The sequence below is a fragment of the Dasypus novemcinctus genome, chromosome 17 (genome assembly GCF_030445035.2).
Source record: "Dasypus novemcinctus isolate mDasNov1 chromosome 17, mDasNov1.1.hap2, whole genome shotgun sequence".
NCBI classification, from domain to species: domain Eukaryota; kingdom Metazoa; phylum Chordata; class Mammalia; order Cingulata; family Dasypodidae; genus Dasypus; species Dasypus novemcinctus.
The window spans coordinates 66,893,255-66,911,582 of NC_080689.1; the positions used below are offsets into that span (position 1 = coordinate 66,893,255).

Here is an 18,328-nt window from a genome sequence, read left to right on the forward strand (position 1 = left end):
AAAATGTTCTTTCTGCCCCTTTCCTCTCCTTCTGGGGCTTCCTTTATGTATTTATTGCTATGCTTAATAGTGTCCCACAAACCCCTTAGTCTTTGTTCAGGTTTTTTTTTTTTTCATTCTTTTTTCTTTTTGTGCCTCAGACTAGATTATTTAATTTGACCTCTCTTCATATTCACTCCTTTCTTCTTTCTCAAGAAGTTTGCATTTCAGTTATTGTACTTCTCTGCTCTGGATTTTGTTTGGTTCCTTTTTATAATTTGCATCTATATTGTTACCCTCTCGTTGTGAGACATTGGTCTCGTGGTTTCCTTTACTTCTTTGTGCATGATTTCCTTTAGCTCTCTGAGCATATTTATGACAATTGATTTAAAGTCTTTGTCTAATAAGTCCCATATCTTTACTGCTTCAGGGTCAGTTTCTCTTCATTTCCTTTCATCCTGTGAATGGGCAATGCTTTTTGTTTCTTTGCATACCTCATAATTTTTTGGAAAGACCAGGCCTTTAAAATAATATAATGTGATAATTCTGGAAATTAGGATTCCCCCTACCTTCCCCAGAGTTTGTTGTTACTGTTCGTTGTGGGTCAAAGTTGTTTGTTTAATGACTTTTCTAAACTGTTCTGTATATTCTTTATCAATCCTGTATTTCTCTTTTAGTTTAGTAGTCAGCTAATTGTTTGACAGATTCTCTTAAATGCCTGGAGCCGAAAAAGAAAAACAGAAACATTTCTAGTTTTTGCAGATTTTCTATGGTGGGGCACTTTTAGCCAGGCTGTTTACAACTCTGCCCTAGCCTTCAGTTCTTGGCTACTTGTACTGAGCCTAATTATCAGCATTAAAAGATTATGGTCTTCGCAGGTCTTTTCTATGCACATATACTTTCCTGGTCACGGGCATTGCTTTCTGTTTTCCCCAGCATATGTGAAAAATTTTAAAACCCCTTATTCCTCCAAGAATCTTATTGATTTTCTCCTCATATTTCAATATCACTGTTATTTGCCTCAGCTATTATTATTTGCCCTAGACAGCAGTGGCTTCTTCCTTTAGTTTTCAGTATTCCCAAAGAACACCTTTTACAAAACCTCTTCTCCATCCTTAGTTCCATTTTAGGCAAAATAAAATCAACGTCCTTATATCAGTCCTTCAGAACCCTCATACAGGTCAAAACAAATAGAATTCCTTGGGAACAAGATCCACTCTGTTCTCCCTGAGACCAGTTACCCCTACCAGGAATATAGGCTACTGTCTTCAAGACCACAGCCCCGGGGAGGGGTTGGGGGTAAGGCTAAATTAAATCTCCATAAAGCTGTCCTACATTTTTTCAGTGATATTTCACTTGGTTAAGCATTTGCTTGGTTGCTATACAAATCTTTGACTGTTTTGCCAAGTTCCAATGAGGTTGATTCTGATGGGTTTTGCCAGGGTATTCAGTATTTCTGGAGAGGGAGGGACCCCTGGAGGTCCCTACCCCACCATGTTCACTGACATCACTCCCAGTAATTTTGTGCCCCTCCCACAACAACTATGATTCTTCTACCCTGGTCTGTACTTTGATGGATGCTTTCTTTAAACTCTTTAGTCTTTTTCCTGATGGAGTTCATGGAGAAACAGCCTGCAAGAGAGTGTGGACTCCCCAATTTCTGTAGCCCCCAAAGGTTTCATACTCTTGCCAGTATACTCTTGGCTTCACCACCCAGCCAAGACTCCAGCCTAGCTGAACTCTTCTTACTGGTGTCCAGTTGCATCTCTAGTTAATCTGGTACCATGTCTCCTCTCCCTCTCCTGTAGGCAGCACGCTTTCCTTAGATTTTGACCAGTTGGCTTCCCTCTGACCTCAACTTTTTGATGGCTTCAAGAAAAGTCATAAATTTGCAGTTCGTACACTCTGTTGTTTCAAGGATGGGAGCAATGCTATATCTAGCTCTCTGAATCCTCAATTTGGGAACCAGACATATATCCAATAGATTTTTACCTATGGTGAATTTAAATTACAGCTTTGGGTTTCCTGTTAGACCCAAGATGAATTTAGGGGAGGTTTTTTGTTGTTGTTGTTCTGTTTCCATAAGGTTGGATTTATTGTCACTACTTACCAATTTGTGATTTTAATGTAGTGTGATCAGAATCTATACACTATTTCTGTTTTAAGAAAAGAAATTTTTCTTTTTGACTTAATATTTGATTAAGTGTTCCATAGGTGTTAAAAAGTAAGTAGAATCTCTGTATAGGTTATTATAGTATTCTAATAATTTCTAGTAACTCACTTTTATTAATTACATTAATTATATACTCTCTTGAATATTGATTTCCTTGATCTGTTCAGGACCTCATGGAGTGTATTTAAAGATTGTTTTATCCTTGTGGTAACTGAAAGTTTATGAATATTTTAACTTTTTACCTGGTACGTAAATATACATGATAGTATTTTATTCACTGTGAATTGTATCATAAATCATTTACATTTTTAACACATTTTGCCTTTGACGTCACTTCATTTGCACAGTTGCTCTTTGCCCATTTGTTTTTAAGTTTTCTAAGTTACATTGCTTAGTTGCAAGAAGTTTCAAACTGAACTTAACTTTTTTGCCACTCAATATTAGGGTTTTCTTTTGACATAAATTTATTCCACCTAAGTTCTTTGTTGTTTAACAAATATGTTTGGTTTAAACTTTACCATCTTTCCTATCATTCAGTTCTTTCTTGCTATTTCTAATCCTTTTTATTTTTTGCTACATGATTGGTTTTCTTTGAGTTCTTTTTCTGATAATTTAGCACCCACGTACTCTAAATTAATATGTTTAAACTAATTTCTCAAGCTGTCTCCCTTAAGATATGAAATAGAATCTGTTAACTCCATGATATGAAAATTAAATAGCTGGTTATACTTGTCCTACTTCACCCTCTTACTCCTCACCCCACCCCCACTCATACATACTTCTCCAATTTATCAGTCTTCGTATTTTGTGAATTTTGTCCCAGTTCATTTTAGTACTGCTGTTACTGCATTGACTAGCTTTACTTTCAAGAATTATAACATTTTACTTCTATTTATAAGCAAAATCACCAATTTTATGTAACTTATGTTTTTAAATATAGGGAAGGAGAGCAGTTGTAGCTCAGTGGTTTGAGTGCCTGCTTCCCATGTACGAGGTCCCAATTCAATCCCCGGTACATTCTAAAAATAATAATAAAATAAATATAAGGTTAATCACCATGAGTCTTTTCATTAACTATTTTTGAATTTGTTAATTTAAGTAATTTTATTGGTTGACTAGATTTTTTTTTTTAGGAGGTACACAGGGATTGAACCCAGGACCTCGTACATGAAGGTGCTCAGCCACCTGAGCTATACCTACTCCCTAGATTTTTTTCTTTTTTTTTTAAAGATTTATTTCTCTCCCCTTGCCACCCCCCCCCGCCCCCGCCCCCGTTTTCTGTTCTCTCTGTCCATTCGCTGTGTGTTTTTCTGTGTCCGCTTGCATTCTTTTTTTTTTTTTGGGTGAAATTTATTTATTTATTGCATACATTCATACATGAAGGAAATGCTAGCTTTCAGTTAGAAGTCAGAGAAAATAAAGGTAAGCTGATTTTTTTCAGCGCTTGCATTCTTGTCAGCAACACCAGGAATCGGTGTCTTTTTGTTGCATCATCTTGCTGTGTCAGCGCTCTGTGTGTGCGGTACCACTCCTGGGTGGGCTGTGCTTTTATCGCATGGGGCAGCTCTCCTTGCAGGACGCACTCCTTGCATGTTGGGCTCCCCTATGCAGGGGACACCCCTGCATGGCATGGCACTCCTTGCATGCAGCAGAACTGCGTGTGGGCCATCTCACCACACGAGTCAGGAGGCCCTGGGTACCGAACCTTGGACCTCCTGTATGGTAGGTGGACGCTCTATCAGTTGAGCCACATCCACTTCCTCAAATGGTCATTTTTCTGTAGCTGCTTCCTGCTGGTTAGGGGCAGTAGTCCCTCTCTGGCAGGGTGTAAAACTCTATGGCTATTCTACTGAGGCTGTGGGGAGATACTCTTGGGACAGTGATTGGAACTGGCTGGCATCCTTGCATGATCATTCATTTGCTTTGTAAAGCATCCAATCTAAAAGAGGTAAACCTGGCCGGGGCTTTAAAAACAAAAGGACCTGTAGGAGACTAAAGAGAAAGGTTGAGAGTGGACCTAAAAGTGGTATGAGCCAGGAAAGGTTAAGAACACAGAGAATGAGAGAGCTAGGTTGGCAGGTCCATAAGATATGGAGGGAGCAATGTAGGCTAGTGAGCATAAGTCTGTCCAGTTGGAAGGTAGGAGAGGTAAGCCTTGTTTCTGCAAAGAAAGAAAATTCCATTTTAATAGTTTAAAGCAGCAGCAAATGTGAGAACGGGTGAAGGTTCCATTTTCCGTAGTTAGTTCCTGTTGGTTAGGAGTGAGGAATGGAGGATATGCTAGTCAAGCTCAAAGACAATATAAGCAACCTTATTGATTTTTAAATTATAAGGTTAATTAGCTTGCTAGGGTATGTCTAGTGTTGGTCAATATTAATTTTATATTGAGGGAAACAGACTTGGCCCAGTGGTTAGGGCGTCCGTCTACCACATGGGAGGTCTGCAGTTCAAACACCGGGCCTCCTTGACCCGTGTGGAGCTGACCCATGCACAGTGATGATGTGTGCAAGGAGTGCCCTGCCACGCAGGGGTGCCCCCGCGCAGGGTAGCCCCACGCGCAAGGAGTGCACCCCATAAGGAAAGCCGCCCAGTGCAAAAGAAAGTGCAGCCTGCCCAGAAATGGCACCGCACACATGGAGAGCTGACACAACAAGATGACGCAACAAAAAGAAACACAGATTCCCGTGCCGCTGACAACAACAGAAGCAGACAAAGAACACGCAGCAAATAGACATAGAAACAGACAACTGGGGTGGGGGGAGGAGAGAGAAATAAATCTTTAAAAAATAAATAAAAATAAAAATTCTATATTGAAAGGTACAACTCACCACACAGTTCACCCATTTACAGTGTATAATTTAGTGGGTTTTAATTTACAAAATTGAACAGCCATCACTACCATCTAATTCCAGAAAATTTTTTCAATCCTAAAAGAAATCCTGCACCCGTTAGCAGTCATTCCTTATCTTTCCCCCTTCTTTCAACTTCCAGTAACCACTAATCTACTTTCTGTCCCTATAGATTTGCATTTTGTGTCTTATCTAAGAAACTGTTGTCTAACCCATGGTAACAAAAATTTGCTCTTTTTTCTACAAGTCATATCTTTAGCTCTTATATTTAGGTCTTTGATCCATTTTTTTGTTGTTTGTTTTTAAGATTTATTTTTAGTCTCTCCCCTTCCCCTCCACCCCCCCAGTTGTCGGCTCTCTCTGTCCATTCACTGTGTGTTCTTCTGTGTCCGCTTGTATCTTGTCAGCGGCACCAGGAATCTGTCTCTTTTTGTTGTGTCATCTTGCTACATCAGCTCTTCATGTGTGCAGGGCCACTCCTGGGCAGGCTGGACTTTCTTTTGCATGGGGCAGCTTTCCTTACAGGGCACACTCCTCGCATGTGGGGTTCCCGTACACGGGGTACACCCCTCTGTGGCACAGCACTCCTTGCACACATCAGCACTGTGTGTGGGCCAGCTTACCACACGGGTCAGGAGGCCCTAGGTTTGAACCGTGGACCTACCATGTGGTAGGCAGACGTGCTATTTATTGAGCCAAGTCCACTTCCCTCTGATCCATTTTGATGTGATTTGCTTATATGGCATGTTGTGAGGGTCCAACTTCATTTTTTTGGCATGTAGGTATCGTCTTATCCCAGCACAATTTGTTGAAAAGACTGTTGTTTCCCCCATTGAATTGTCTGGGCACCATTGTCAAAAGCAGTTCATCATAAAGGTAAGGATTTATTTCTGTACTCTATTCTCTTGATCTATATGTCTGTCCTTATTCCATTTCCACAAGTCTTAATTACTATAGCTTTGTGGTAAGTTTTGAAATTGAGCAGTGTGAATCCTCCAACTTAGTTCTTTTTCAAGATTGTTTTGGCTATTTTGGGGTCTTAGGAATTTTAGGATCAACATGTCAATTTCTGCTAAAAAGCACAATTTGAGTTTTGATAGATTGCATTGAATCTGTGATAATTGTGAGCATTGCCATATTAACGATATTATGTCTTCCAATCCATGAACATGGTATATGTCTACTTATTTGGGTCTTCTTTAATTTATTTCAGTGATGTCTGTATTTTTCATTCCTTTGTAATTCAGCATTTCTTTTGATAAATTTATTCCTAAGGATTTTATTCTTACTGATGCTATAGGGTTGTTGACTTATTTTCAAATTGTCCATTGCTAGTGTGTAGAAATAAAACTGATTTTTTAATATTTATCTTCATTCCTGCAACCTTGCTGATCTCTTTTATAAACTCATATAGTGTGCATGTGTATTTTTATGATTTTCTCTATATAATATTAGGTCATCTACTGTAGAAATAGTTTTACTTTTTCCTTTCCAATCTCATGTCGTTTATTGCTTTTTTTTTTTTTTTTAACCTGATTGCCTTGGCTAGAACCTTCAGTATTGTGTTGAGCAAAAGTGAAAATGGATATCCTTGTCTTGCTCCTGATCTTTAGTGTAAAGCTTTTTAGTCAGTAAGTATGTTGTTAGCTGTGAGTTTTTCCTTGATGCTCTTTATCAGGTTGAGGACGTTCCTTTTCCTTCCTAGTTTTTTACTGTTTTGTTGTTTTGTTTTCATAAAAAGCTTTTGTATTATTGAGATGATCATAAGTTTTCCCTCTTTATCATGTTAATATGGTGTATTACATTGATCAATATTGATAGGTGAGGTGGCGGACTTGGCCCAGTGGTTAGGGCGTCCGTCTACCACATGGGAGGTCCGCGGTTCAAACCCCGGGCCTCATCGACCTGTGTGGAGCTGGCCCATGCACAGTGCTGATGCACGCAAGGAGTGCCGTGCCACGCAGGGGTGTCCCCCGCGTAGGGGAGCCCCATGCGCGAGGAGTGCGCCCTGTAAGGAGAGCCGCCCAGCATGAAACAAAGTGCAGCCTGCCCAGGAATGGTGCCACACACACGGAGAGCTGACACAACAAGATGATGCAACATGCCATTGACAACAACAGAAGTGGACAAAGAAGACACAGCAAATAGACACAGAGAACAGACAACTGGGGGAGGGGGGGAAGGGGAGAGGAGTAAATAAACAAATAAATCTTTAAAATATATATATATATATATATACGATAGGTAAGCCATCCTTGCATTCCTGGGCTAAATCTCACTGGGTAGTTAGGTTTATCCCTTCTTATATGCTGCATAATTTGGTTTGCTAGTATTTTATAGAGGACCTTTACATCTATATTCTTCAAGGATATTTGTCTGTGGTTTTCTTGTGATGTCTTTGATTTTGGTATCAGGGTATTATTGGTCTCATAAAATAGTTTGGAAGTGTTCCCTCTTCTATTTTTTGGAAGAGTTTGTGTGAAGAATTGATGTTAAGTCTTTAAATGTTTAGTAGAATTCAACAGTGAAGATTGGTCCTTGGCTTTTCTTTGTGGGAAATTTTTTTATTACTCATTAAATCTCTACTCAAATATAGGTCTATTCAGATTTTCTGTTTCTTCTTGAGTCAGTTATAATAGTTTGTGTGTTTCTAGAAACACCCATTTCATCTAAATTATCTCATTTGTTGACATAGAATTGTTCAAAGTATTCTCTTATAATACATTTTTTTAAAGAGGTACCAGGGATTGAACCCGGGACCTTGTACATGGGAAGCAGGTGTGCAACCACTGACCTACACCCCCTTCCTTTTATAATACTTTTTATTTCTGCTTGGTCAGTAATAATATCCCTTCATTCTTTTTTTTTTTTTTAATCTACACTTGCATTTATTATTTCATTCGAGCTTATCATAGAGCTCTGTGTAGGTGTTACCCCCATTTCACAAAGAGGGAACTGCTCATGAGCTGCAGGAATGATAATGCTCAAATCTGGAGTCTCTCACCACTCCGAATCTTAAATTTCAGGGAGAATAGCTACAGCCTGGTGGTTGATGGCAACTGCCAATACTTCCTCAGCCTGGAGCTTCCCCAGACAACAGCTGCTCTCCAGCCACACACAGGTGTGTGATCCAGCCTTTCCTCTTCCCAGCAGTGCAAAGTTTAAAGGGCGAGGCATCCCATATTCCCTAAACCCCAAATCCAAATCCAAGAACCTGAATTAGGAACAATTTGCTGACTCAGTCACCATGGAAGCATCCAACTCCTCTCCATTCATTCTTAGTTTTAGAAATTAGAGTATTTTTTTTTTATAGTCAGTCTAGCTAAAAGTTTGTCAATTTTGATGATATTTACAGAGAAAGAACTTTTGATTTCATTGGTTTTTCTCCTTTTTTCTAATTATTTCATTTCATTCCATTCTAATCTTTATTCTCTCCTTCTGTTTGCTTTAGGTTTAGTTTGCTCTTTTTCTTGTTTCTTTTGGTATAAGCTGAACTTACAGACTTGAGGACATTCTTTTAATATATGTATTCACAGATAAATTTCCCTGTTATTGGATGTGTGTTCTATAGCTGTCTGTTTTTGTTTTAAAGATTGATTGATTGATTGATTTCTCTCCCCTTCCCCCCCACCTCGGTTATCTGTTCTCTGTGTCTATTTGTTGCATCTTCTTTGTCCGCTTCTGTTGTTGTCAGCGACATGGGAATCTGTGTTTCTTTCTGTTGCATCATCTTGTTGTGTCAGCTCTCCATGTGTGTGGCGCCATTCCTGGGCAGGCTGAACTTTCTTTCACGCTGGGCGGCTCTCCTTACAGGGTGCACTCCTTGCGCATGGGGCTCCCCCACGCAGGGACACCCCTGCGTGGCACGGCACTCCTTGCACCCATCAGCACTGCATGTGGGCCAGCTCCACATGGGTTAAGGAGGCCTGGGGTTTGAACCCTGGACCTCCCATGTGGTAGACGGACACCCTATCCACTGGGCCAAGTCCGTTTCCCTGTGTCTCCTTTTGTTGCATCATCTTGCTGTGTTATCGCTCTGCATTGGCCAGCACTCCTGCGGCCAATGCAGTACACGGTACTCTGCGTAGGCCAGCTCGCTACACAGGCCAACTTGCCTGCACCAGGAGGCCCTGGATATCAAACTCTGGACTTCCTGTATGGTAGATGGGAGCCCAGTTGCTTGAGCCACATCTGCTTCGTGAGTGGTATTATTTTTTGTCCTCGGTTTTCTTCCTTAGTTCCTAGTGTTGGTTCTTGATGCAGAGCAGATACTTAGTAATTATTTTTTTAAATGTGTCCATTTAATCTTCTACCTTTTAATCTCTCTCTACTGTCTTAGTTTATTCTGAATCTATTTAATTAGGTCCATATTCTTTTTTATTTTCTTGAAAGTGAATTTATTTATTGAATAAAATGGGTAAGCCTTCTTACAACATAAATTCTTCCTCTTCCCCTTCTTTTCTTCCACTTTAATACTGTAGAGTTTTTACTAAGGTCCTTCTCTTTTGTTCTCAGATTACCTATCTTTTGTCTTTAGTTTTGTGGAAGCCATTTACTTGCCCCTTAGTAAAGTGGATAAATTCTGTCTTACTGTTTACAAAGTATTGTTTGAATCCTCTTCCCAGGACTGAGCTTGAGAGCTAATTGTGAATGGCTTTTATTTTTATTTTATTTGCCCATCAGAGTCTGAGAAAGCCAGAGAGGCAGTAGGTTAATTCTAGGGCTCTAGACAGCAACAATAAGTGATATTTTTCTCTATAATTGTGTTAAAAACCCCCTAACAAGTGTGGGAATGAGGAAAGGAACTATCTAGTTCTGTGGAGATATGCCCTTGGGTTTCTGTTATTGTGCTTCTTTAGAGTCAGCTGGTGGCTGCTTTGGTGGCATTGCCTTATGGGCAGTGATATAGCAATGGCCTTTTTTTCTTGCAAGTCTTTGTATTGCAGCGAAGATAATCATACTTAAGAGATTATTTCACAGACCTTTTTCCTGACTTCTTCCTGCCAGGGGGTGATATAGAGTAAATCTTCATTCTGGCTAGGGCAGAAGTGCTCTCTTTTCACGGGGACAAGGCTTGGGGCAGGGGGCGGGGATGGTGGGGGGGTGACCATATTTTCAAGTGGGACCTTTATCTCTTTCTCCTGAGCCACTTATTACCTCAGCCCCTTTTCTATCAAATGGGACATTCTGAGTTTAGTTGACTTACCTTTCTCTCTTCTGTGTGGTCCTTTGTGTAGGAGAAACTTTGTGATGGCTCCTTAAATTTAGTCCCATTTGTTTCTCTAGAAACATTTCTGGAAGTTTGTGGTATAAGCTGAGCCTTTCCCTGGATTCTGAATATTCCTTTTTTGCTTTTGTTGGTTTATATCTTTCAGTTACTAAAGAAGTGTCATTAGGCCTATCTCTATACTATCATATTTCCTAAAGTCTATTTTAGGATTTTATGTGTCTATTTTCTAGGTTTATCTCTTTTTAAATTCAATTTCTCCTTTTCTGTTGACTTCTCAACTAGAACCTTGCTTAAGTTTTAATTCATCATGGGCATGGAAAGTCACAATAGTTCCTGCTGATGCTATGTCTTTCTCTTCTCTTTACTGCCATATATTTTTGTCAAAAACAAATGTCTCTCTTTTATTGAGTATAAAGGTGTAAAGATAACTAAGAATTCAAACAACAGAAAATGTAAAGACCTGAAAATCACCCAGAATTCTTACCATCCTGACATAATTGATTAACATTTTAACATATAACCTTCCAGGTTTATATTTTATGAAACCATATCATGTGTATTTTCTTTTTTTAAGAGGTACCAGGGATTGAACATGGAACCTCGTATATGGGAAGCAGGCACTCAACCCGCTCCCATGTGTATTGTTTTGAAACTATTCTTTTCACTTAATACATCAAAGACCTCTTTGTATGTCAATAAATATAGATACATATTTTTATTTTAATGGCTTTGTGGATTCCATTGTGTAACTCTAGTATTATTCATCTAATTAGTTCCCTAATGTCAACTGTTTAGATTATTTTGAGTTTTTATCATAATCTGCACTTTGATGAATATTCTTGTTACCACTTCATGACTTTTCCTATTTCCTTGAAATACATTTCTGAGTGCAAAATTGCTGAATTACCAAGTGTGCACATTAAAAATTTTAATCCATGCTGCTAAATTGTTTGGAGGTTGAGCCAATAATGTACAATAATACTTAGGTCAGACATTTGGCAGTAGCATTCTTGTTAACATTTGCCAATCTGATAGGCCAGAAACCCACCAGATTTTTATTTTCTTTTGTATATTCATTGGCCATATATATTTCTTCCTTTTTTTCTAAAGATTTATTTTATTTATTTCTGCCCCCCACCCCCACCCCCGTTGTCTGCTCTCTTGTGTCCATTCACTGTGTATTCTTCTGTGTCTGCTTGCATTCTCGGCAGCACCAGGAATCTGTGTCTCTTTTTGTTGTGTCATCTTGCTGCATTAGCTCTCCATGTGTGCGGCACCACTCCTGGGCAGGCTGCGCTTTTATCGTGCGGTGGGGCTCTCCTTGCAGGGCAAACTTCTTGCACGGCAGCACTACACGTGGGCCAGCTCACCACACAGGCCAGGAGGCCCTGGGTTCAAACCCTGGACCTCCTATATGGTATGTGGATGCTCTATCAGTTGAGCCACATCCGCTTCCCTATTTCTTCCTTTTTGAACTGCCTTTATTGTCTTTAACTCAGGTTTCATTAGTTGTCAGTGCTTTTTTTCCTGACATGTCTACCCAAGGCATTTTTTTCCTCATGATATATTTTGAAGGTTTAATAGTTAACATGAGGGATAACTGTAGTTGCCTGTCCATTCCTTCCTCCTTGCTTTGATGACACTTATTCTTTCTTTGACTCATTCCTTCTGCCCTTCTCTCTGTGTAGTCTTACCCTCCATCCCTGAATTTCCAGCTCTTTCTTCTCCCTGCTGGTTTGTGTTCTTTGTGCCTCTGATCACCTGCAAATATGCACCTGTGTTCTCCTCTTCTCACTGTCACTCCTGTGTCTTTTTTTTTCTGAGTCTTACTCCCCTTCCCACCCCACCCTGTTCTTTCAAATTCTTGCTGTGCTTGCCTCTGTGCTTTGTCTCTGTGTGTTTTCTCTCTCTTTCTTTCCATTTGCCCTTCCCCATCTCTTTTTCTCTGTGTCTTCTTGAGGGTAGAAGGAGATGTAGTTTGTCAGTTAAAAAAAAAAAAGAAAAATGTCAAGATTATCAGTTTTTGTGTATGGAGGAAAAAAAGCTAAAGAAAGCAAATGACTTCTCTGTGTTTTTTTTTACCTGTCTTTACTTCCAGTTGTCCATATTTTGAAACAGCAGCTGGGTGAACAGTACAAGCTGACTACCAGAGACTTCCATGAAAAGAATAAAATGAGAGCTTTAGCAGTGTTCAATTAAATGTTTACCAATATTTCTTACATTTTTATAACACAGACTGATTTCATATAAGTCTTTTACAATAACACCATATATGGAAAGAAGTTAGAAGTCAAAAGCAGTATCTTGGACCCCAAAGATAAATTACATTATATTTTAAGAGGAAAAAAGCAAAATAGCAAAGCTAACATAACAATTATAATCCCAAATAAAATAGAAGCTTATGTCTATATGACTGGAAAAGGATGTTTTGGTTTAGTTTTGTTTTTTTTTTTTTACAAACAGCATGTATTTTCTGATAAACCATTAATGTTGGTTTTGCTTAGCATTAATAAGAGTGAAGTAGGCGAGACTGATCAAGCAAGCACGAGATGTTAGTTATAAGCTAGGAAGATGTTATAAGCTAGGAAGGAGAATTCTCGAGCTACTCATTGTTTCCTAGTTTCTGCCTACAAGACTAGACTGAAATCCAGTTCTAGTCATAGTGAATCCTTTTATAAGTATAGTGAAAGAATAGGATTGGGAAAGTATTATAAACAAGATGTTTTTATTCTAATATAAAGTAGTTTTGTTTAATGTGTTTTCAGTTCATGGCTCCTCTCTTTAAAATTATATCCCCATAGCCCATCCCCATTCCTATCCCCCTATAGGCAACTGATCCTTTTATGTTAATATCATTTGGTTTACATGAATTCTTACAAAGTGTGTATTTTGTATGTGTGCATGTATTTTCAATGGATGTGAAAGGTATAGGCCATCATTTTTTCTTATTTTCTCTAAGCATTATATTTTTATGATTCATCTACATTGCTATAGGTACATCTAATACAGTTTTCTGTATGTCTTCCACAGTTTACCTATGCACTTTCCCTGTGCTAGCCACCCAGGTTGCTGTCAACCCCCAGAACCACAAATAAGGGTCCAATGCAAATCCTTGTCCTTGTCCATATCCCCTTGTGGACCTGTGTGAGTCTGTCTTTGATGTACATACCCAGAAGTGGAATTGCTGCATCACAGGTTATGTGTATACTTTATTTCCTTAATTAGTACCAAGTCACTCTCCAGTCTACATTCCTACCTGCAATGCATGAGAATTCCTCTTGCTCTACTTCTCTACCAATAATTTCTAGTTTATGCCAGAAGATTGGAAGTCTCTGTACCAAGGGAAGATAAGTTTTTCAGACATTGGGTCCTTGTCTTGAGCTTCTGCCCTGTCTACCACTTTTTTATTTATTTATTTTAAACAAATTAATTTATTGATACACATCACATCCACCACACTTAATTTGCAAGAAAGGAGATTATTTTAGAGACTTCCAAATGAAAGCCATGCTTTCAATGAGAATGTATTCATTAGTTCATGCATCCAAACATAATTACAATATAGAATGTGACAAAAGTACAATAAGAGTGGGGTGCTTTAATATGCATTTCTCAGAATTTAACATCACATAGTAAAAATACATATATGGAAGATTTCAGTAGCAGTGTTAAGCTTGATTTAAAATATCCATATAAAACTTCATTCCCAGATCACAACATCCACAGTTGTTCCAAATGCCCATGGATTGTTTACAAAAATTAGATATAGGGAAGCAGACTTGGCCCAATGGATAGGGCGTCCGTCTACCACATGGGAGGTCCATGGTTCAAACCCTGGGCCTCCTTGACCCTTTTGGAGCTGGCCCATGCACAGTTGCTGATGCGCACAAGGAGTGCCGGGCCGCACGGGTGTCCCCCGCATAGGGGGGCCCCATGCGCAAGGAGTGCACCCTGTAAGGAGAGCCACCCTGCACGAAAGAAAGTGCAACCTGCCCAAGAATGGCGCCGCACACACCGAGAGCTGACACAGCAAGATGACGCAACAAAAAAAACAGATTCCGGTGCCACTAATAAGGATAGAAGCGGTCACAGAAGAACACACAGCGAATGGACACAGGGAGCAGACAAGGTGGGGGGGAGGGTAAGAGAAATACTTTAGAGAAAAATGTATAGCCTTAAATTATATCTTTGTTGAGCAAGATCAATTGGAAAATAATTGAATTAAACATTCTAGTTAGGAAAAAAGACTAAAAAAATAGCAAAACAATAAGTAATTAATGAAGATGGAAAATATATAAACTAATAAATCAGTCTCCAGAATTATCCCCAAGATTTAATTCTTTCAGAAGAACAATAAACCAATCTGAGTATTCTGACTAAGAGAGAAAAAGAATATAGTCACAGACAAGGAAATCATTTTCTTAAAATGAAAGATTGTTGTATACAACTTTAGGTCAATGTATTTTGAAATCTAGAAGGATGATTTTGTAGATAAAAGAAAACTGCTAGCAAAAGAAATTGAAAAACTGTCACCAGTCTGCATCCCCTCCAGAAAATTTGTGCTAATTTATGTTAGCGCTAACAAAGTATGTGGGTATGTGGTTTCTTCAGTCCCTTGCCAACTCTTGAGTATTATCAGTCTTTTTATATTTGCTCATCTGATATATGGAAAAATGCGTTGCTTTAAATTGTATTTTATAAATAAGTTTTAGGAGTTGACACTCATTTCTTTTTTTTTGAGAATCACCTTTTCGTATCTTTTGTCCATATTTATCTGAAGGTTTTTTTCTGTTAATTCTTAAGCATTAAATATCTTTTTCAATTTTTATATAGTCAACTTCACTTCTTCATGCTATCTTCCCAGTTGCTCTAAATTTAAAGTCTATTATTTAAAAAATAAAGTTAAAAAGAAAAAAGTCTTCCCAGCCTCAAGATTATAAAAATATTGTCTTGTTTTCCTTTAAATATTTGGGAGGGGTGGGGAAGTGGGCAATACATCTGAACTTCTAATCAATATGAAATTTATTTTGTCTGTGATTAGGTTTAACTTTATTTCCAAATAGTTCATTGTCAAGATATTTTTGAATAAGAAAATCCATAAATTAATGTATTAGAAAAGTCTAATTTTCTTTCCTTAAGCTGGACTTTATAGTCTGTAAGATTTGGCTATTAATTGACATAGTTCTTTGAAATTTATATCAAAATCAACTGTAAACTGTGGACACCTTGTCAAAGAGATCTGAAGAGGAAACTAATTCTGACCAAAATATGAAGAAAAGTTGTATTTATTAAACTAGAAGTTAGACCAGAGCATCCGCGTGAAAATAGCTTTTAATTTTGGGGCTGATGATGTATATGATCAATAAATATGGAAATAAATCTCACCTCGATTTTAATTAAAGTAGAAGGTGAACAAAAAGCCTAAAGCATCTCTGAGATGGTGACATTTACTTTCTTGTTACATAAGGCAATCAGCAGGTGAGTTTGCTGTCATCATAATAGAAATTAAAACAGAAGCAGCCATGTAGCACGTATCTCCCTCCTAGACTGCATGCACAGATAGGATAAACCATGGTAGCTGATAACATTGATTGACTTGTAAGTCCCAGTGCAAGAGTACTAAGTGGATTAATCCACACCCAGACCCTGAGGGATGATGAGATCATTGGAGGAGATATCCAGGATTGTCCCATGGAACTAAGGAAAGTGGACTGTTGTCATTTGCTGATAGCACCTTAAATAAATTAAGCAAATAAAGATATTCTATTCCATGACAGGTCCTCACCACAAATTGGGAAATAGAGTAGGCCTGTGCAATCTTATTATTGTAAATCTGTTGAAGTCAGCAATATATGGCATGATTCTGATGGTTTGCACTTGCTTCTAGCCTTTGAATGTTTGTAGTGACATGTCAACAGCATCCATTGTCCATATTTTTGTAGAATACATACTCCAGGATTGTCCATAATTTTATGACAGTGACACTGTTGGTTACCTTCCTTTGTTATTGTGTCCCTGATTCAGTAACAGGAAATGCATAATAGATGCAGTGGAGCATGATAATCTTTTTTCTTCAAACAAGGAAGACTTCATAATATCCACATTTATTTTTTTGCAGACATGAATAAACACATTTTTAAAGTTTTATGGAGATATTTAACATACCATATAACTCACCCGTTTAAAGTATACAGTTTAGTGGGTTTTTTTTGCATATTCACCAAGTTGTGCAACCAACACCCCAATCAACATTTAGAACATTCTCAATAACTTAGAAACCCTGTACATATCAGCAGACACTCCCCATTCCCACCAACCTCCCACCCCTGCTCCAGTCCCTAGGTAAAACCATTAATCTACTTTCTGTCTATGGATTTGCCTATTCTGGATATTTCCTATAAAATGAATCATAAGTTATATGGTCTTTCTGTTATTGACTTCTTTCAATTAACATCCACATTGTAGCATCTATCAGTACTTCATACTTTTTTATTATCAAACGATATCTTGTATGAATGTACCACATTTTATTTATCCATTTATTGGTTGAGGGACATTTGGGTTTCCACTTTTTGGCTGTTATGAACAAAACTATGAACATTTGTGTACAAGTTTTTGTGTGGATGTATGTTTTTATTTCTGTTGGGAATCCATCTAGAAATGGAATGCTGGGTCATATGGTAACTCTATAACCATTTGAGGAACTAAGAGATTTCTTTCCTGAAGCAGCTTCACATATTATATTCCCATCGCTAATGTCTGAGGGCTCCAGTTTCCACTTATCCTAGCCAACACTTGTTATTGTCTGTCCTTTTGAATTTAGTCATCCCAGAAGATTATCAAATACTTTTTTTAGAGAGAGAGAATTTTTATTTTTAAACTTTTTTCTATTTTAAATGCTTAAATGCTTACCTTTTTATAGACATGAATTACTTAATCCAAGTGAGGGATTTGAACTACAAACAAAAACATTATGCTCACTATCTAATCAGATGTAAACTTGTGTTTTTCACTCCCAGTGGTGCATAGCACATCTGGTTGTGTACTTTGGGAGGTACGGGAAGTTCGCAGTCTCAGGATTGGAACAGATCGTAGCAGCTGTTCTGGTCCTGCCCACGACGATGACACAAGCATCTCTGTTGTGTCTGCACAACACGGCCACCAGCCTCAGCTTCTTCAACTTCACCCTGCAAGCTGATGGGGCAGCTCGTTCCATTTGTCTGAAGCTGTAGTGACCAAAGTTTTTTTTCTTTAAAATCCAAAATCTAACTAGATTGGAATTCCTATCCCTGTTCTTAGTTCTACACAGAAAATTGGTCTAATCTTCTACTTCTCAGGCCTCTACTTCCTCCCCTGAAGTGTTTTCTTTCGGGTCTTCACTCTGAACCATTCATCACAGATTGCAATTTCCATTCCTCTTTCCTAATTTGGCAGTTTTCATGGATCTGTTAAGTTTGTTGATATATTTTTAAAGCAAGTGCAACATCTTTTTGCACTTAAGCGTGTTATACTTAAGGTGGTGATAAGCATGTTGGCAAAGCAGATTTATCATCTTCCTTTCTGTGGCTAGAACATTTCTATAGCCTAACATTGTTTTAGTTCTTTTGAACTCACCAGAGCCATTGAATCATTACTGCAGTGTCCTATCCCCATAAGATTTCGTTTTGTTCTCGTTTGTTAAAGTGGTAATACAATCACATGGTATGCCAAATTTATAAGAGTATTTCATCAAGTGTCCCTCCCACTCTTGTCCCCCAGGCACTTAATTCTCCTTTCCAGAGGTAGCATTACCAGTCTCGCGTACCTGCATCCTTAGTTTTTTTAACAGCTTTATTAAAGAAAATTTACATACCATAAAATTAATCTGTGCTCATTTATTTTTAGTAAGTTTACAGAGTTGTGTAATTATTACCACAATCCATTTTAGAACATTTGTGTCACCCCAAAAAGGCCCCTTGTACCTGTTTGCAATCAGTTGGCACTCCTAACCCCCAGCCCCAACGAACCACTAATCTGCTTTCTGCCTTTTCTGGCATTTCATATAAATAGAATCATCAATATATAGTCTTGCATCTAGTGTCTTTTGTTTACCATAAT

At 38.3% G+C, this 18,328-nt stretch overlaps 1 protein-coding gene across 5 annotated transcripts in view; it reads left to right on the forward strand.

The window, feature by feature from the left end:
• ALMS1 (ALMS1 centrosome and basal body associated protein) overlaps positions 1 to 18,328 on the forward strand; it is a 315,125-nt gene that overhangs the window by 278,255 nt on the left and 18,542 nt on the right. The window contains exon 16 of one of the 5 annotated variants that reach the window (XR_011646196.1): positions 5,784 to 5,877. The exons of the other annotated variants lie outside the window; for them this stretch is intronic. The gene's annotated coding sequence lies outside the window, so the exon portion shown is untranslated. The remainder of the gene's footprint in view (positions 1 to 5,783; positions 5,878 to 18,328) is intronic. 5 annotated transcript variants of the gene reach the window in all.